At 42.3% G+C, this 18330-nt stretch overlaps 1 long non-coding RNA gene across 1 annotated transcript; it reads left to right on the top strand.

Moving 5' to 3' along the window:
• The first annotated feature begins 243 nt into the window (after window positions 1-243).
• Window positions 244-952, top strand: LOC123067082 (uncharacterized). Its single transcript, XR_006431514.1, has 4 exons — window positions 244-345; window positions 421-502; window positions 704-768; window positions 881-952. It is a non-coding gene; the product is annotated as an uncharacterized lncRNA (long non-coding RNA).
• The last annotated feature ends 17378 nt before the right edge of the window (window positions 953-18330 follow it).

Genomic DNA, 18330 nt, shown 5'->3' with positions numbered 1-18330 from the left:
TGTGTTCTGTAGCTTGACAAACGGTACCAATACCAATATGGATTGCTCCTTGCTCATGCTAATGTTAGTTATTATGTGCTTCTACCAATTGCGTCTGCCATCCCATCATGAGAAACAGAACTTTGGCCATTGCCAAATATTACACTTATGATTGTGACTTTGCAAGTCTATGGAGATGGATACATAAATCTTTTAGTTTTGTTAGTCTTCTGCGTTCATGTTTCTGAGAGATATGATCTTGGTTAATTTTCAGGTTATTAGTCTTGTGGGAGCACAAAAGGTAACTTTGCATCCTGATGATATATTACTACTTGCAAATTTCATATTGTCCTCCGAATCTTTTAGGTAATCATCACATGCTATCTGAAATGAAAAACCTTGACCTACAAGCATCTTACAAGATTTGTCTGTTTAACGCAGGACTTCGGAGTCTTTTTCACCCATATGCTTGCCAAGATACAATCCTATGGCCTTCCTATACGCTTATGTTCATTTTTTTGATGTGAGTAAAATAGCTGCATCTGAATATGCATGTTCACTTAAGTGTGCCGGCAATATCCTCATTATGAGAATTATGATGCATGTCTTACGGCACAGATGGAAACTTGTAGAAGTTCATGTGCAGTGTTGATCAAATTTTATTTATTAGTTTAGGTTTGAGAAAGTCATTTTATTATATGAACTAATCTTTTCTCCATGGCAGGAAAATACTTACTTGACTCTTCTTACTCCGAGATCAGATGCCTTCTTTGATTTGAAAGATTCAAGGTGAGGTACACATTAAACTGTGTAAGACTTAAAAGTATCACAAGATAATGAGTAAGTGTTGCCTAATATGTATTGGAACTGAGACAACTACTCTTTTGTCAACGATGTCTAGGGCCCGCATTCAGGATGTTCTATTGAAATCAAATGTCCTTCTCGAAGTCCAAAGGTCTTTGCACGAGAATGTACTTATGTAGTTATGTTAGTACATCTACTAGTTAGGAAAATTAAAAAACTTAAATTTGGACATGTTTGCAAACAAGTGTTATGAAAAAGTAAAACGGACATATCTTTTGCATACGATGTCGAAAAAACGCATAATATATCAAAAAAAATCAGGTCAAATTTTTAGAATCCTCAAATTCTGAAAGGAAAAAAAGATATGCTCAAATTTTAGTTTTTTTGACTTTTTGTTAAATCTGGTCAAACTACTTATTCAAGAAATATTAGTGCTAATAAATAATTGTTTTTAGTTTTTTTTACTTTTGGTCAAATTGTGGTCAAACTATTGTCAAATCTGGTTAAATTGTGCTCAAAGTATGGTCAAACTGTGGTCAAACTACTGATTTAAGAAATACTGGTGTTACTAAATAATTATTATTTTTTAGAATAATAGTTTCAAACTCAAATGGTGCTTAATGCTCAAGTTTAACTCCTAAGGGTTAATGGGATTGACAGCTTAGTATTGTCAGGAAAACAACAAGTGCGGACTTGGAAACTAGGGGGAATAGAACTCGAAAGTTAAGCGTGTTCAGACTGGAGTAGTGAGAGGATGGGTGACTGATACGTCTCCAATGTATCTACTTTTCCAAACACTTATGCCCTTGTTTTGGACTCTAACTTGCATGATTTGAATGAAACTAACCCGGACTGATTCTGTTTTCAGCAGAACTGCCATGATGTTGTTTTATGTGTAGAAAAGAAAAGTTATCGGAATGTCCTGGAAATCCACGGAGGCACTTTTGGAATTAATAAGAATTTCTGGGCGAAAGAAATACACCCGGGGGCCCACACCATGTCCACGAGACAGGGGGCGCCCCCCTATAGGGCGCGCCCCCTTATTTCGTGGGCCCCCTGAGGCTCCGCCGACCTCAACTCCAACTCCATATATTCCGTCTCGCGGAGAAAAAAAATAGAGAGAAAGTTTCATCGCGTTTTACGACACGGAGCCGCCGCCAAGCCCGAATCTCTCTCGGAAGGGCTGATCTGGAGTCCGTTCGGGGCTCCGGAGAGGGGGATTCGTCGCCGTCGTCATCATCAACCATCCTCCATCACCAATCTCTTGATGCTCACCGCCGTGCGTGAGTAATTCCATCGTAGGCTCGCTGGACGGTGATGGGTTGGATGAGATTTATCATGTAATCAAGTTAGTTCTGTTAGGGTTTGATCCCTAGTATCCACTATGTTCTGAGATTGATGTTGCTATGACTTTGCTATGCTTAATGCTTGTCACTAGGGCCCGAGTGCCATGATTTCAGATCTGAACCTATTATGTTTTCATGAATATATGTGTGTTCTTGATCCTATCTTGCAAGTCTATAGTCACCTATTATGTGTTATGATCCGACAAACCCGAAGTGACAATAACCGGGATACTTCTCGGTGATGACCGTAGTTTGAGGAGTTCATGTATTCACTATGTGTTAATGATTTGGTCCGGTTCTCTATTAAAAGGAGCCCTTAATATCCCTTAGTTTCCACTAGGACCCCGCTGCCACGGGAGGGTAGGACAAAAGATGTCATGCAAGTTCTTTTCCATAAGCACGTATGACTATTTACGGAATACATGCCTACATTACATTGATGAATTGGAGCTAGTTCTGTGTCACCCTATGTTATAGCTATTACATGAGGAATCGCATCCGGCATAATTATCCATCACTGATCCATTGCCTACGAGCTTTTCATATACTGTGCTTCGCTTATTTACTTTTCCGTTGCTAATGTTACAATCATTACAAAACACCAAAAATATTGCTATTACTATCTTTACCTTTTACCACTGTTACCACTACTATCATACTACTTTGCTACTAAATACCTTGCTGCAGATACTAAGTTATCCAGGTGTGGTTGAATTGACAACTCAACTGCTAATACTCAATAATACTCTTTGGCTCCCCTTGTGTCGAATCAATAAATTTGGGTTGAATAATTTACCCTCGAAAGCTGTTGCGATCCCCTACACTTGTGGGTTATCAAGACTAATTTCTGGCGCCGTTGCCGGGGAGCATAGCTCTATTCTCTGAGTCACTTGGGATTTATATCTGTTGATCACTATGAAGAACTTGAAAGACGCTAAAACCAAGATTTTGCCCTCAACTACGAGGGGAGGTAAGGAACTGCCATCTAGCTCTGCACTAGATTCTCCTTCTGTTATGAATAAGCTTGCGACACCCAAACCTGCTACTGCTATGAATTCTGATATGTCGCATGTTATTGATGATGCCACTTCTGCTATGCATGATGAAACTACTTCTATGCGTGATACTACTTTGCCATTAGGTGAACTTCTTGATGAACAACTTGCTAGAGTTAGGGGGGAATTAAAATATTGAAGATGCTATTATTGATGATAGTGATGATGAAAATTCTCCAAATGATTATGTATTGCCTGTTGTTCCTGAGGGTTATGTTATGAATAAAGAAGCTGCTGAAGCTATTTTTGCCTGCAAAGATAGATATGATCTTAAGAGATTATTAGCTAAATGGAAGCAGCAGTCTCTTAATGCTAGAATGAAACCTGACCCTGCTTTTGCTACTTCACCTATCTGTGTTACTGATAAGGATTATGAATTCTCTATTGATCCTGAGATTATTACTCTAGTTGAATCTGATCCTTTTTATGGCCTTGAATCTGAAACTGTTGTGGCACATCTTACCAAGTTGAATGATATAGCTACCCTGTTTACTCATGATGAAAAGTCTCGCTATTTTTATATCCTTAAGATATTTCTGTTCTCATTAAAGGGTGATGCTAAAACTTGGTATAATTCTCTTTCTCCTGGTTGTGTGCGTAGTCCCCAGGATATGATTTATTACTTCTCTGCTAAATATTTCCCTGCTCATAAGAAACAAGCTGCCTTGCGGGAAATATATAATTTTGTGCAAATCAAAGAAGAGAGTCTCCCACAAGCTTGGGGGAGGCTTCTCCGATTACTTAATGCTTTGCCTGATCATCCTCTCAAGAAAAATGAAATACTTGATATCTTCTATAACGGACTAACCGATGCTTCCAAGGACTACTTAGATAGTTGTGTTGGTTGTGTTTTCAGGGAAAGAACGGTCGATGAACCTGAGTTACTATTGAATAATATGTTGACTAATGAAAATAATTGGACTCTCCCTGAGCCAATTCCTGAGGAAATTCCTGAACCAATTGAGCCAACTCCTGAGCCTATTCCTAAACCCACTCCAAAGAAGAGAGGTGTTCTATTTCTCAGTCCTGAAGATATGCAAGAGGCAAAGAAATCAATGAAAGAAAAAGGTATTAAAGCTGAAGATGTTAAGAATTTACCACCTATTGAAGAAATACATGGTCTTAATATACCGCATGTTGAAGAACCACATTGTCTTGATAACCCGACACGGGTAGTAAAGGTAAATTCTCTCTATAGATATGATAAAGATGAAATCCCATCCACTAAATTTCATAGCCCTTGCTTAGATGAATTTGATGATTTCATGAATAGAAAAGCAAATTTCAATGATTATGTTGGTAGACAATTGAAGAATAATGCTTATACGATATTACGCTTGAATGATTATGTAGCTAGAGTTAAAAGTGAACTTAAACTCACTAGTAAACTTGCTTCCATGATTGCTACTCAAGCTGAACAAGTACTTAAGGCTCAGAATGAATTGCTTGCTGAATTAAATAATAAAAATGACTTTGCAGTTAGAGTGGCTACTAGAACTGGTAGAATGACTCAGGAACCTTTGTATCCCGAAGGCCACTCTAAAAGAACTGAACAAGATTCTCAGAATAATAATCTAGATGCTCCTAGTTCTTCTAAGAAGAAGAAAAAGAAGAATGATAGGACTTTACAAACTTCTAGTGAACCTAATGTAGAAATACCTGAGAATCCTAATAACACTTCTATCTCTGATGCTGAAACACAATCCGGAGATGAACATGAACCTGATGATAATGCTAATAATGATGTTCATGTAGATGCTCAACCTAGTAATAACAATGATATAGAAATTGAACCTGCTATTGGTCTTGATAACCCACAATCAAGAAACCAACGTTATGATAAGAGAGATTTTGTTGCTAGGAAGCATGGTAGGGAAAGAGAACCATGGGTTCAGAAACCCATGCCCTTTCCTCCTAAACCATCCAAGACAAAGGATGATGAGGACTTTGAGCGTCTTGCTGAAATGATTAGACCTATTTTCTTACGCATGCGCTTAACTGATATGCTTAAAACAAACCATTATGCTAAATATATGAAAGATATCATCACTAATAAGAGGAAAATACCTGAAACTGAGATTTTCACCATGCTTGCCAACTATACCTTTAAGGGTGGAATACCTAAGAAACTTGGTGATCCCGGAGTACCCACTATACCTTGCTCTATTAAAAGAAATTATGTTAAAACTCCTTTATGTGATTTAGGAGCCGGTGTTAGTGTTATGCCTCTTTCCTTGTACCGTAGACTTGAATTAAGTAAGTTGACACCTACTGAGATATCTTTGCAAATGGCTGACAAATCAACCGCTATACCTATCGGCATCTGTGAGGACGTGCCAGTTGTTGTTGCGAACGTTACTATCTTAACAGACTTCGTTATTCTTGATATTTCCCGAGGACGATAGTATGTCTATTATTCTTGGTAGACCCTTTTTAAATACTGCAGGAGCTGTTATTGATTGCAACAAAGGCAATGTCACTTTTCATGTTAATGGTCATGAGCATACGGTACACTTTCCGAGGAAACAATCTCAAGTTCATAGCATAAATACTATTGAGAAAATTCCATCAATTATTATTGGAGGTTTTGAATTTCCTCTCCCTACTGTCAAGAAAAAGTATGATATTTTTATTGTTGGGGATTTTCATATCCCCATTGAGGTAACTTAGTGTCACTTCGAAATTTCTGCGGTTCCGTGTTATTCGGAATGAGTTTGTTAACAAGACTTGATCAACCTTGTTAGTGGATTCATTTTGATGATCATGAGATGGATGAAACTAGAAGGCACAACCTTATGTACCCTCTTTTTACTTTCTGTTATTTAGATTAAATAAAGCAAAATAGTATTATCCATCTGTTTTCCGAATTATTCGTGCAATAAAAAATAGTCCGAAAATAAAAGTGCCCCAAATGCCCTGCAAATTTAGTATGATTTTTATGGATTATTTGAGGATTTTAGGCACTGAAAACACTGCAGGAGGGGCAAGCACCAGGCCACGAGAGTGGAGGCCCCCCCTGTCTCGTGGGCCCCTGGTAGCCCCTCTCCACTTATGCCAGCACCCACACACTCCATCTTCTACCCAAAAAGAATCCCCATCCAGCTCAAGCACGAGTTTTAGCTCGTTTTGCTGCGATTTTCGATCTCCTTGCTCAAAGCTCCATTCACAAAACTGCTTTGGGAGATTGTTGCTTGGTATGTGACTCCTCCATTGGTCCAATTAGTTTTTGTTCTAGTGCTTTATTCATTGCAAATCCTTGCTGCCTTGGTGACCCTGTTCTTGAGCTTGCATGTTAAATTTATGGGGTTCCAAGTAATTCTAATGCATGATGTAGGCTCTAGGCACTTGTAGGAGTAGTTGCTACCATTCTTGTTATGTTTTATTCACTTTTATTTTGAAGTTACTAAAATTTCAGAATTATTTCAGAAAAAGAAATATGCTTAGGAGAATGTACCAAGGTGGTTCCTTGGTGAAGAAAGGGCCCAGGATTGCTATACGTGAGCAAGATGTTGAATTGCTGAGGAACGCGGATGTACAAGCTTGCGAGTGGTGATCTGATGATTTTATGGTCAAAGCAGGCTTCAAGGAGGAATTTGACGCATATGTGCGTAATGCTGAGCTGGAGGACTTCCCCAGTACTATCAATTGACTGATTACTTTGTGCAGAGGTTTAAATATAACTGTACGCGTAACTCTCCTAGTGTCATATTTGATATTTATGATACATCTTATACCATGGATTTAGAGGATTTTACAACTGCTTGCAAACTCCCGCAGTGGGGTAATATTAATGATCCTCACAAATCTGAATTTAGAGATTTCCTTGCTAGTATTACTGTGGGAGATCTAGGGACATAGCACAAGCTACCATAAGGAGCATTCACTTTCCTGCTATACATTATTTTGCTCTCTTCATCGATAGATGTATTAATGGTAAGGATGAAGCATGTCACATGTGTGTCCCTGATCTGAGTATCCTCAAGAGTGATGTGTTAGGTTTTAAAGGTTATAACTTGGGGGCAATAGTTGCACGTAGGTTGCAGAGTAATAGTAGAAAGGGAAATTTATTTGGAGGAATTTATGCAACCCGTGTGGCTAATTATCTTGGTATAGCCCCACGAGTGGGAGATATGATAATACCTCCTATTTATTTGGATTATGAAGCTATGGTCAGTCATCAATTTCTTGGGAGGAATGAACAATTCCTCCAATATCGACTAACCTATGACAGACGCAACATCGTCCATGTTACTCTTCCTGCTCCCTACCTTTTTGATTATCAAGCAAAACGAAGATATGTTGTCGCCAAGGAGGAAGCAGCTGAACACGAGAGGAGAGCGGAGGCAGCTCGCCAACACGCTGCAGCTCAGGAGGCAGTTGCCGCTGCATCTCAGTACGACCCCGGTTTCACTTATGGATATCAGCCAGGCGGTCCCTAGTATTAGACCAACTTAGGCCAAAAGCCTAAGCTTGGGGGAGTACATATTTCTCTCCGACTTTACATTCATGTTCACACACTAGTTGTCAGTGTTCATACTCTTTCATTGTATTATCCATGTTAGTTTAAATTTCTTTTTCTAGTTTTCTTCTTGTGTGTTTGATAAACCTTGAGAAAAACCAAAAAAAATAGTTAGCTTAATTTCCATGCTTGTAGTAGAATTAAAATGAAACCCCAAAAATATTCTCTCGTTCTTCTTTTACTTGTTGGGAGCTTTCCCATGTAAATAGCTTTATTTTCTTTTCTTTCCTTTGGGGGTCGAGAAGACCATATTGAAAATGTTTAGTGGCTCTCATATGCATGATTATTTATTTAATTTAGAGCCCATATTACTTGTTTTCTCTTTTGAGTTGAATGCTTGCAGATTCCAGCTTAGTCCAATGCACGTACACTCTTATTATTATACACATCGTTCGGTCGTGCAAGTGAAAGGCAATAATGATGATATATGATGGACTTATTGAGATGAGAAAAGCTGGTATGAACTCGGCCTCTCTTGTTTTGTAAATATGATGAGTTCATTGTTCCTGATTCAGCTTATTATGAAGTAAACATATTTGCAATGACATTTAAAGATTATTAGTTGTTTGTGTCATGCTTGATTAGCTTTGAGTTATAATGGTTTACCTTGCATGCCAACATGCTATTAGAATGATTATGATGTGGTATGATGGGATGGTATCCTCCTTTGAATGAATTGAGTGACTCGACTTGGCACATGTTCACACATGTAGTTGAAACAAAATCAACATAGCCTTCACGATATTTATGTTCATGGTGGATTATATCCTACTCATGTTTGTACTCGGTGTGAATTAGTTTTAATGCATGTTTATGACTGTTGTCGCTCTCTCAGTTGGTCGCTTCCCAGTCTTTTGCTAGCCTTCACCTGTACTAAGCGGGAATATTGCTTGTGCATCCAAACTCCTTAAAACCCCAAAGTTGTTTGATATGAGTCCACCATACCTTCCTATATGCGGTATTTACCTGCCGTTCCAAGTAAATTTGTATGTGCCAAACTCTAAACCTTCAAATAAAATTCTGTTTTGTATGCTCTAGCCGCTCATGTTTCCACTAGGGCTGCCTATATCTTCCATGCTAGGTGGGTTATTCTCAGAGGAGTGGACTCCGCTCCTCATGCACGAGAAAGGGCCGGTAACCGGGATGCCCAGTCCCATGATCCAAAAATATCAAAGCAAATCAAAATAATTAAACAAAACTCCCCCAGGGCTGTTGTTAGTTGGAGGCACTCGTTGTTTTGAGCAAGCCATGGATTGATGCCTATTGGTGGTTGGGGAGTATAAACTTTTATCATTCTGCGTGGGAACTGCCTATAATGCATGTAGTATGGAAGATACATCCATCCCATAGTTGTTGTGTTGACAGCGAAAGTATGCCGCTCAAAATGTTATTCAATCTCTGTTTTAAAATTCGAGCTCTGGCACCTCTACAAATCTCTGCTTCCCTCTGCGAAGGGCCTATCTATTTATTTTTATGTTGAGTCATCACCTTCTTATTAAAAAGCACCCGCTGGAGAGCACACTGTCATTTGCGTTCACTATTATTGATTTATATTGAGTATGACTTGACTGGATCTCTTTTACCATGAATTACAATGTTTAGTCAGTCCTTGATCTTTAAAGGTTCTCTGCATTTATGTTTTGCGGTCTTAGAAAGGGCTAGCGAGATACCATTTTGTTATATCATGTTATGATTGTTTTGAGAAAGTGTTGCCATCCGAGTTTTATTATTATGGCTCGCTAGCTGATTATGTTATTGATATGAGTAATTGTGAGACCTAAGTGTTATTGTGAGTATGGTTAGTTTATAATATTGTTGAAACCTGAATGATGGCTTTGCATGTTTACAACAACAAGAGCAAATAGAGTTTGTAAAAGTTTTTCTTTATCACTTTCAGTTTATCAACTGAATTGCTTGAGGACAAGCAAAGGTTTAAGCTTGGGGGAGTTGATACGTCTCCAATGTATCTACTTTTCCAAACACTTTTGCCCTTGTTTTGGACTCTAACTTGCATGATTTGAATGAAACTAACCCGGACTGACGCTGTTTTCAGCAGAACTGCCATGATGTGGTTTTATGTGTAGAAAAGAGAAGTTCTCGGAATGTCCTGGAAATCCACGGAGGCACTTTTTGGAATTAATAAGAATTTCTGGGCGACAAAAATACACCAGGGGGCCCACACCCTATCCACGAGACAGGGGGGCGCCCCCCCCCCTATAGGGCGCACCCCCTATCTCATGGGCCCCCTGAGGCTCCGCCGACCACAACTCCAACTCCATATATTCTGTCTCGCGGAGAAAAAAATCAGAGAGAAAGTTTCATTGCGTTTTACGACACGGAGCCGCCGCCAAGACCTAATCTCTCTCGGAAGGGCTGATCTGGAGTCCATTCGGGGCTCCGGAGAGGGGGATTCGTCGCCGTCATCATCATCAACCATCCTCCATCACCAATTTCATGATGCTCACCGCCGTGCGTGAGTAATTCCATCATAGGCTTGCTGGACGGTGACGGATTGGATGAGATTTATCATGTAATCAAGTTAGTTCTGTTAGGGTTTGATCCCTAGTATCCACTATGTTCTGAGATTGATGTTGCTATGACTTTGCTATGCTTAATGCTAGTCACTAGGGCCCGAGTGCCATGATTTCAGATCTAAACCTATTATGTTTTCATGAATATATGTGTGTTCTTGATCCTATCTTGCAAGTCTATAGTCACCTATTATGTGTTATGATCCGACAAACCCGAAGTGACAATAATCGGGATACTTCTCGGTGATGACCGTAGTTTGAGGAGTTCATGTATTCACTATGTGTTAATGCTTTGGTCCGGTTCTCTATTAAAAGGAGGCCTTAATATCCCTTAGTTTCCACTAGGACCCCACTGCCACGGGAGGGTAGGACAAAAGATGTCATGCAAGTTCTTTTTCATAAGCATGTATGACTATTTACGAAATACATGCCTACATTACATTGATGAATTGGAGCTAGTTCTGTGTCACCCTATGTTATAGCTATTACATGAGGAATCGCATCCGGCATAATTATCCATCACGGATCCATTGCCTACGAGCTTTTCATATACTGTGCTTCGCTTATTTACTTTTTCGTTGCTACTGTTGCAATCATTACAAAACACCAAAAATATTGCTATTACTATCTTTACCTTTTACCACCGTTACCACTACTATCATACTACTTTGCTACTAAATACCTTGCTGCAGATACTAAGTTATCCAGGTGTGGTTGAATTTACAACTCAACTGCCAATACTCAAGAATATTCTTTGGCTCCCCTTGTGTCGAATCAATAAATTTGGGTTGAATACTTTACCCTCGAAAGCTGTTGCGATCCCCTACACTTGTGGGTTATCAGTGACCGACCGAGAAGTTAGATGATTTGGAATGAGTGGTTTATAATTGAGCAGTGATGAGGGGTGATTAGAGAATGAATTGTCAAATAATTCAGAAATTTGAAAATAAGAAAAAATTCAAAAAAATCAGAAAAACAAAATTTAAAAAAAAAATCCTTTAGTCCCGGTTGATGGTTGGTGTTACCAACCGGGACTAAAGGTGGAGCTCCAGAGAGCGGACACGTGGAGGGCCTTTAGTCCCGGTTCGTAACACAACCGGGACTAAAGAGGGAGGGGGCCTTTAGTACCGACCCTTTAGTCCCGGTCCGGGAACCAGGACAAATGGGCCTTATGAACCGGGACAAATGGGCCTTTTCTACTAGTGCTAGGCCATCATGTCGACCCATGGGCCCTATACAAGAAAGACTGGAAGCCTCCACCGACATAGCCGACTAGATTGAGGGCATGGTATCTCATATAAGCCATGGCTGAACTAGTCAATACACGAGTTCAATCTCTTATAATATATGTACTTTGTACACCCCTATCCCAATATACACGAGAAGGAGTAAGATTTTACCTTGTACTGAGAGCCTAAACAAATCTAAATCATGTCTCCTTTCTGTTATGATCTACTCATCTTGCGGGGATACCATATCGAGGGATCTACCGGAATTAGCTCTGAAAGTAATGGCCCATGAAAGTCACGCGTGGTGAACTCAAACATCATACAGGATCTCTAGTGGACGCTGGCATGATCTACATGCGAGGTCAGCTCTTCCTCTTTGGTACCATGATGTGTATATGTTGCCAACTCGGTCGGCCACATCAGCCTACTCGAACTATGCTCCAGGCTAGATTGTCAAATTTAGCAATCTGAGAGTATGCCACACATTCACGCTGTGGGCTTGTTCTCCAAGGCGTGGCATCATGTCGGGCCCAGGAGCATCAGGCTAAAATTTTCGACCCACCCACCACCACTTGATTGCCACTGTGGAAGAGCTCACTAACATCCTCGAGGGGACCAAGCAGTAAAAAGACCCCGACGAGGAGATGGGTGAGTTAATAGATAGCCTCCCACCATCCCCGGCACAGTGGTACAACCTATATCGCAGGCACGCCGGATCCAAACTTTGAGGACAGCGATGCATAGTATTAAGTGATCATGAGATCAAAGCACTTGACCAAGCGGTTTTGGACAATCCAGAGCAAGATGCAGCTCGACTAAGAATCGTATGGACCCTCAGCAAAGTTTATAAGGAAAAGAGTGCTACCTCTTGAGATTGCGTTGGTTTTTTCCTTGAAGAGGGAAGGGTGATGCAGCAAAGTAGAGTAAGTATTTCCCTTGGTTTTGAGAACCAAGATATCAATCTAGTAGGAGACAACGCACAAGTCACCGAATACCTGCACAAACAATCAACAACTTGCACCCAACGCGATAAAGGGTTGTCATTCCCTTCACAGTTACTTGCAAAAGTGAGATCTAATAGCGATAGATAAATGGTAAAGTAAATATTTTTGGTATTTTTGGTTTATAGATCGGAAAGTAAAAGATTGCAAAATAGTAGATCAAAAACTAGCAAGATGGAAAATAGAACTTATATGATGAAAAAGAGATTCAATATAATGGAAAAGAGACCCGGATGCCATTGGTTTCACTAGTGGCTTCACTCAAGATAGCAAATATTACGGTGGGTGAACAAATTACTACCGAGCAATTGATAGAAAAGTGCAAAGTTATGATGATATCTAAGGAAATGATCATGAACATAGACATCACGTCCGTGTCAAGTAGACCTAAACGATTCTGCATCTACTACTATTACTCCACACATCGACCGCTATCCAGCATGCATCTAGAGTATTAAGTTCATAAAGAACGGAGTAACGCATTAAGTAAGATGGCATGATGTAGAGGAATTAACTCAAGGAATATGATAAAAACCCCATCTTTTTATCCTCAATGGCAACAATACAATACGTACCTTGCTGCCCCTACTGTCACTGGGAAAGGACACCACAAGATTGAACCCAAAACTAAGCACTTCTCCCATTGCAACAAAAACTAATCTAGTAGGCCAAACTAAACCGATAATTCGAAGAGACTTGCAAAGATATCAAATCATGCATATAAGAATTCAGAGAAGAATCAAATAATATTCATAGATAATCCAATTATAAATCCACAATTCATCGGAACTTGGTAGACACACCGCAAAAGAATATTACATCGAATAGATCTCCAAGAATATCGAGGAGAGTATGGTATTGAGAATCAAAGAAAAAGAAAAAGCCATCTAGCTACTAGCCATGGACCCGTAGGTCTGAAGTAAACTACTCACACATCATCGGAGAGGCAATGGTGTTGGTGTAGAAGCCCTCCATGATCGAATCCCCCTCTGGCAGGACGCCGGAAAAGGTCTCTAGATGGGATCTCACGGGCACAGAAGGTTGCGGCAGTGGAAAAGTGGTTTCGTTGCTCCGCTGAATGTTTTCAGGGTATAAGAGTATATATACGCGAAGGAGCTAGGTCAGGAGACCTCAATGGGGCCACGAGGTAGGGGGCGTGCCCTACCCCCCTTGGCACACCCTCGACCCTCGTAGCCGCCTTGTTGCGTCTCCGACTTCATCTCCAAGTCTTCTGGTTTGCTTCTGGTCCAAGAAAGATCATTGCGAAAGTTCCATTCCGTTTGGACTCCGTTTGGTATTCTTTTTCTGCGAAACTCTAAAATAGGCAAAAAAAACAAAAACTGGCACTGAGCTCTCGGTTAATAGGTTAGTCCCAAAAACAATATAAAATAGCATAATAATGCATATTAATTAAATATCCAAAACAGATAATGTAATTGCATGGAATAATTAAAAATTAAAGATACGTTGAAGACGCATCAAGGAGACACTAAGAGTGAAGGACAGCCGAGCTGGAAGAGGTTGAGGAGTTGCCGGACTCGGCATCCAATTGGCAAGACCATACCGTTAGTAGAAAAGGCTCCCTAGCCATGGCTGTGCCGGAATGCTTGAGATCCAAACCGACCAGCTTGCATGAGCATGACCGCGCGACCGTCTTGGCTTACGCATGGCACACTCTCGAAGCTCTCTGTTCATCGATTGTTGGTCTGACAAAATTTCATCCGACATGCTTCGTTGATGAGATCGTCCGCCATAAGTTTTCACCATATTTCAAGCAAAACATGAGATAATCCATTGTAATTATGCCGATGCCATCCGATCCAAGAGAAAAGGTGAGTTAGTTCGCTCCTTCTGAACCTGTTTCCTAAAGAAGAAAATGAGATAATCCATTGTAATTATGCCGATGCCATCACTGCGTTCAAGCACGGCATGAAGGATGAGAAAGTGTGTGAGGAGCCCGACCAGTCTGGTGCAAAGGACGATCTACCCGCAACCGCAACCGCAACTGCAGGACGGTGATGGTAACGATGAGGTCAATGATGAATAAGTAGGCAGTTTTTCGATTAAATTAACCCATGAATAAATCATGAGCATGACATGAACAACATTGATAACACATTGATTACGATCTAACAGAGCATGTCCTACACACATAGTAGAAACATCTACGCATATCGCTAGTACTGCTACAACAGAAAGAAACACGAGAGGGATAAGCGATGTATACCCTCCAATCGGCCACGCGGCGGCGGTGACAGTGGCAGCAGCCGCGGCATCATCGGCAACCTTCTTGTCGGCCTCGGCCTTCTCAGCGGTGGCACGATCGGCGTCGGTCGACATGGTGATGACGAAGGTGATGCGGATGTAGATGAACAGAAGCGAGCAGTCGCGTAGTCCCTACCCAAAAATCTAATCGCCCCTCTTCCGTACAGGATCCGGAGAGGCGGGGTTTCGGAGGCCTGCTCTCCCGTCAACCGTGTACGCGGTGGACGGGATGGAGTCGCCGGCGGCAGCAGCAGCAAAGGAACGATGTGGGCGTGGAGGCGGAGATGTGTTCTATTTCGCGGCGGCTAGGGTTGGCAGCGCCCCACATAACCGCGCGTGGAAAGACGTGGGCTGAACCCACGTCCAAGTCGGTAGCCCAAAGACTCTCCGTTCCTGACCGGCAAAAAGAAGCGCATAGGAGTGAGCTCGGCTCAGCTCAATCCCGCAACCCGCGGCGCGACGAGCGGAGGAGGAGGAGTGCGCGAGGACTTCTTCTCTTCTCAAGCTCCAATAGCATGAGGAAGAGAATCCCTTATAAACCACTCCAACTCTCCTTCCACTAGCATGGTGGGACTAAACTTCCCACCACCTTGTCATGCCACCTACATGGACCCTTAGAGATTAAATCTGAAATTGTCATATGACGAATGTGGTCATTCCGCCGTGGAAAACCCTAGTCAGATGGTCGCGTAGATCAAAGGTGGTCAGAATCTCAGACCAAGGGTTGCACTTTCGGCTCAGTGGGCTCCACGACAGATAGCTCATGGAGTGCGCTTCTGATCCTTTTTCGAGGTGTAACATGGATAAATCTTGTTCACATCCTTTATTTGTAGTGGAAACTGCTTCTGCCCATCGTTGCCTTTGCTAGGTTGCAACTCACCCTCGTCATCATCGTTATGAGGGTTGGGCTTCTCGGTGTTGGCCTTCTTATGGACTCAACAGTTCTACTTCGTGTAGTTTGCGGGTGGGTTACCATCATTCTTCCGACCATGGATATCACAAGGTTTGTTCATGACCTTACCGAAGGCCCAATAGCGTCGTTGACCTTCTTCTTTTCCACTGTTTCTTCTTTCTAGCATTTCCACCCTAAGGAGCGAAGGCGGCATTTACCTTGTTGTCATCGTCATCCCCGTCCCGACGCTTTTTCTTATGATCGCACCGTGAATTTCTTGGCTGGTCATTTGTGTTGGACAGGCTCTGATCACCATCAGGTGCCCGCTGCTTGGCGGCTACGCATCTTCACTTGTGATGTTCTTGACGATGATGTCCATCAAGGCCGGCATCTACTTGGACTTGTAGATTGGTCTGTTGTGCCGTTCCTGAATGTGGCGATGGCCTCAGTATCATTGCAATCAATGATTTTTTTGAGGAAGTGTTTTTACTGGCGCACCGTCTCTCCCTTGCGCTGCTTCATGTTGTTGAGGTTGTTCGCGTCTGTAGGTCGGATATAGGTTCCTTAAAAGTTCACAATGAACATGTACTCCAGCATCTCCCAGTCACTAATTGACCTGGGCAAGATAGTATTGAACCACACCCTGACCATCCCTTGAACATTAGAGGTGGGTGCTTGACGGCGTGCGAGCCGTCGCAATTTGCAATCTGGATGGTGAGTATGTACTCTTCAACCCAGATCTCGGGGTCCTGGTTACCATCATACTTCTCGCAGTCATCTTAAATTTTGATGGGAAGGTGTGAGCGATGATCTCATCCAAAAAGCAGTCCAGATACATTGTAGATGGACCCTCAACTGCTCAATGGATGGCGTCGGTAGTGTGATGCACATGTTCAAGCCCACCACGTAGTCGTATTTGGTGAAGGACGGTCGGCGCTTTTCCCAGACCTGGAGGAGGAGGCGCAACCAAGCTGCCCTCTGCATGGAGTTCTCTGGCAGGGGTGGGCTAGATAGGACATCGGGCCATGCGGCGTGCCCGTGCATGGATTTATCCTGGTATATGGTATGGGAAGCCGCTCTAGTGGTCGACTGCTTGTGCCGACCTTCATTGCGAGGTCCCATTTGTAGTGGCAACTGCTTTTGATTCTGCCCGTCGTTGCCTTTGCCGAGTCGTAACTCACCCTCTCACCAATGTTGTGAGGGTTGGGCTTCTCGGTGTTGGCCTTCATGGACTGTGTGGCCTTCTTATGGACCCAACAGTTCTAGTTCATGTGGTTTGCGGGTGGGTAAGTGTCGTTCTTCCGACCATGGATATCACATGGTTTGTCCATGATCTTATCAAAGGCCGAATTATCCCTGTCGCCCTTCTTCTTATTCCACTATTTCTTCTTTCCAGTGTTTCTACCCCGAGGAGCGAAGGCGGCATTTACCTTGTTGTCACTGTCATTGTCGTCCCGGCGCTTTTCATATGATTGCATCATCACTTTCTTGGCTGGTCATTTGTGTTGGACAGGCCCTAATCACCATCAGGTGTCCACTGCTTGGCGACCACGCGTCTTCTCTTGTGATGTTCTTGCTGACAAAGTCCATCAAGGCCGGCATCGACTTGGGCTTGTAGTGGCCGAAGTACCTTGACAGGAATTGGTCTGTGGTGCCGTTCTTGAAGGCGGCAATGGCCTCGGCGTCATTACATTCAACATTTTTTTTCTTGAGGAAGCGTGTCTACTGGCCCACCGTCACCCTCTTGCGCTGCTTCATGTTGTTGAGGTCGTTGGCGGCTGTAGATCAGATGTAGGTTCCTTAAAAGTTTGTGATGAACACGTCCACCAGCGTCTCCCGGTCACTAATTGACCTGGGCGAGAGAGTATTCAACCACGCCCTGACCGATCCCTTGAATATTAGAGGTGGGTGCTTAACGGCATGCCAGTCGTCGTAATTTGCAATCTGGATGGCGAGTATGTACTCTTCAACCCAGATCTCGGGGTCCTGGTTACCATCATACTTCTCGCAATTATCCTAAAATTTGACGGGAAGGTATGCGCGATGATCTCATCCAAAAAGCAGTCCAGACACATGGTAGATGGACCCTCAGCCGCTCAATGGATGGCGTCGGTAGTGTGATGCACATTGTTCAAGCCCGCCACGTAGTCGTATTTGGTGAAAGACGGTTGGTGCTTTTCACAGACCTGGAGGAGGAGGCGCAACAAAGCTGCCCTCTGCATGGAGTTCTTTGGCAGGGGTGGGCTAGATAGGACATCGGGTCATGTGGCGTGCCCCGGCATGGATTTATCCTGGTAGATGGTATGGGAAGCCGCTCTAGTGGTCGACTGCTTGTGCCGACCTTCATTTCGAGATCCCATTTTGCCACTACGTTTGGTAGTCGGGCTGCCTTATCTGTCTCAAACGTATCTATATAATTTTTAAAATATTCATGCTATATTCACATCATTTATATATACTTTTGGCATAATTTTATATAATTTTTTATTTGTACTAACGTACTAATCTAGTGTTAGAGGTTAGTTAATGTTTTCTATTGTTTTTGTCTTTTTAGGTGAAAAGTTTACGAAATAGAGAGAAGAGAGGTTCAATCTCAGGGAGGCACTTGCCCTCCCATGGCCAATGAAGAAGAAGGGGGAGGGGGTTCCCCCTCTCCTCCGGTGGCACCGAAACGCTGCCCAGACATCTCCGCCATCTCCATCATCATCA

The sequence above is a fragment of the Triticum aestivum genome, chromosome 3B, assembly GCF_018294505.1.
Source record: "Triticum aestivum cultivar Chinese Spring chromosome 3B, IWGSC CS RefSeq v2.1, whole genome shotgun sequence".
NCBI lineage: Eukaryota > Viridiplantae > Streptophyta > Magnoliopsida > Poales > Poaceae > Triticum > Triticum aestivum.
The sequence above is the reverse complement of the archived record's forward strand: the minus strand, read 5'-3'. Positions and strand labels throughout refer to the sequence as shown.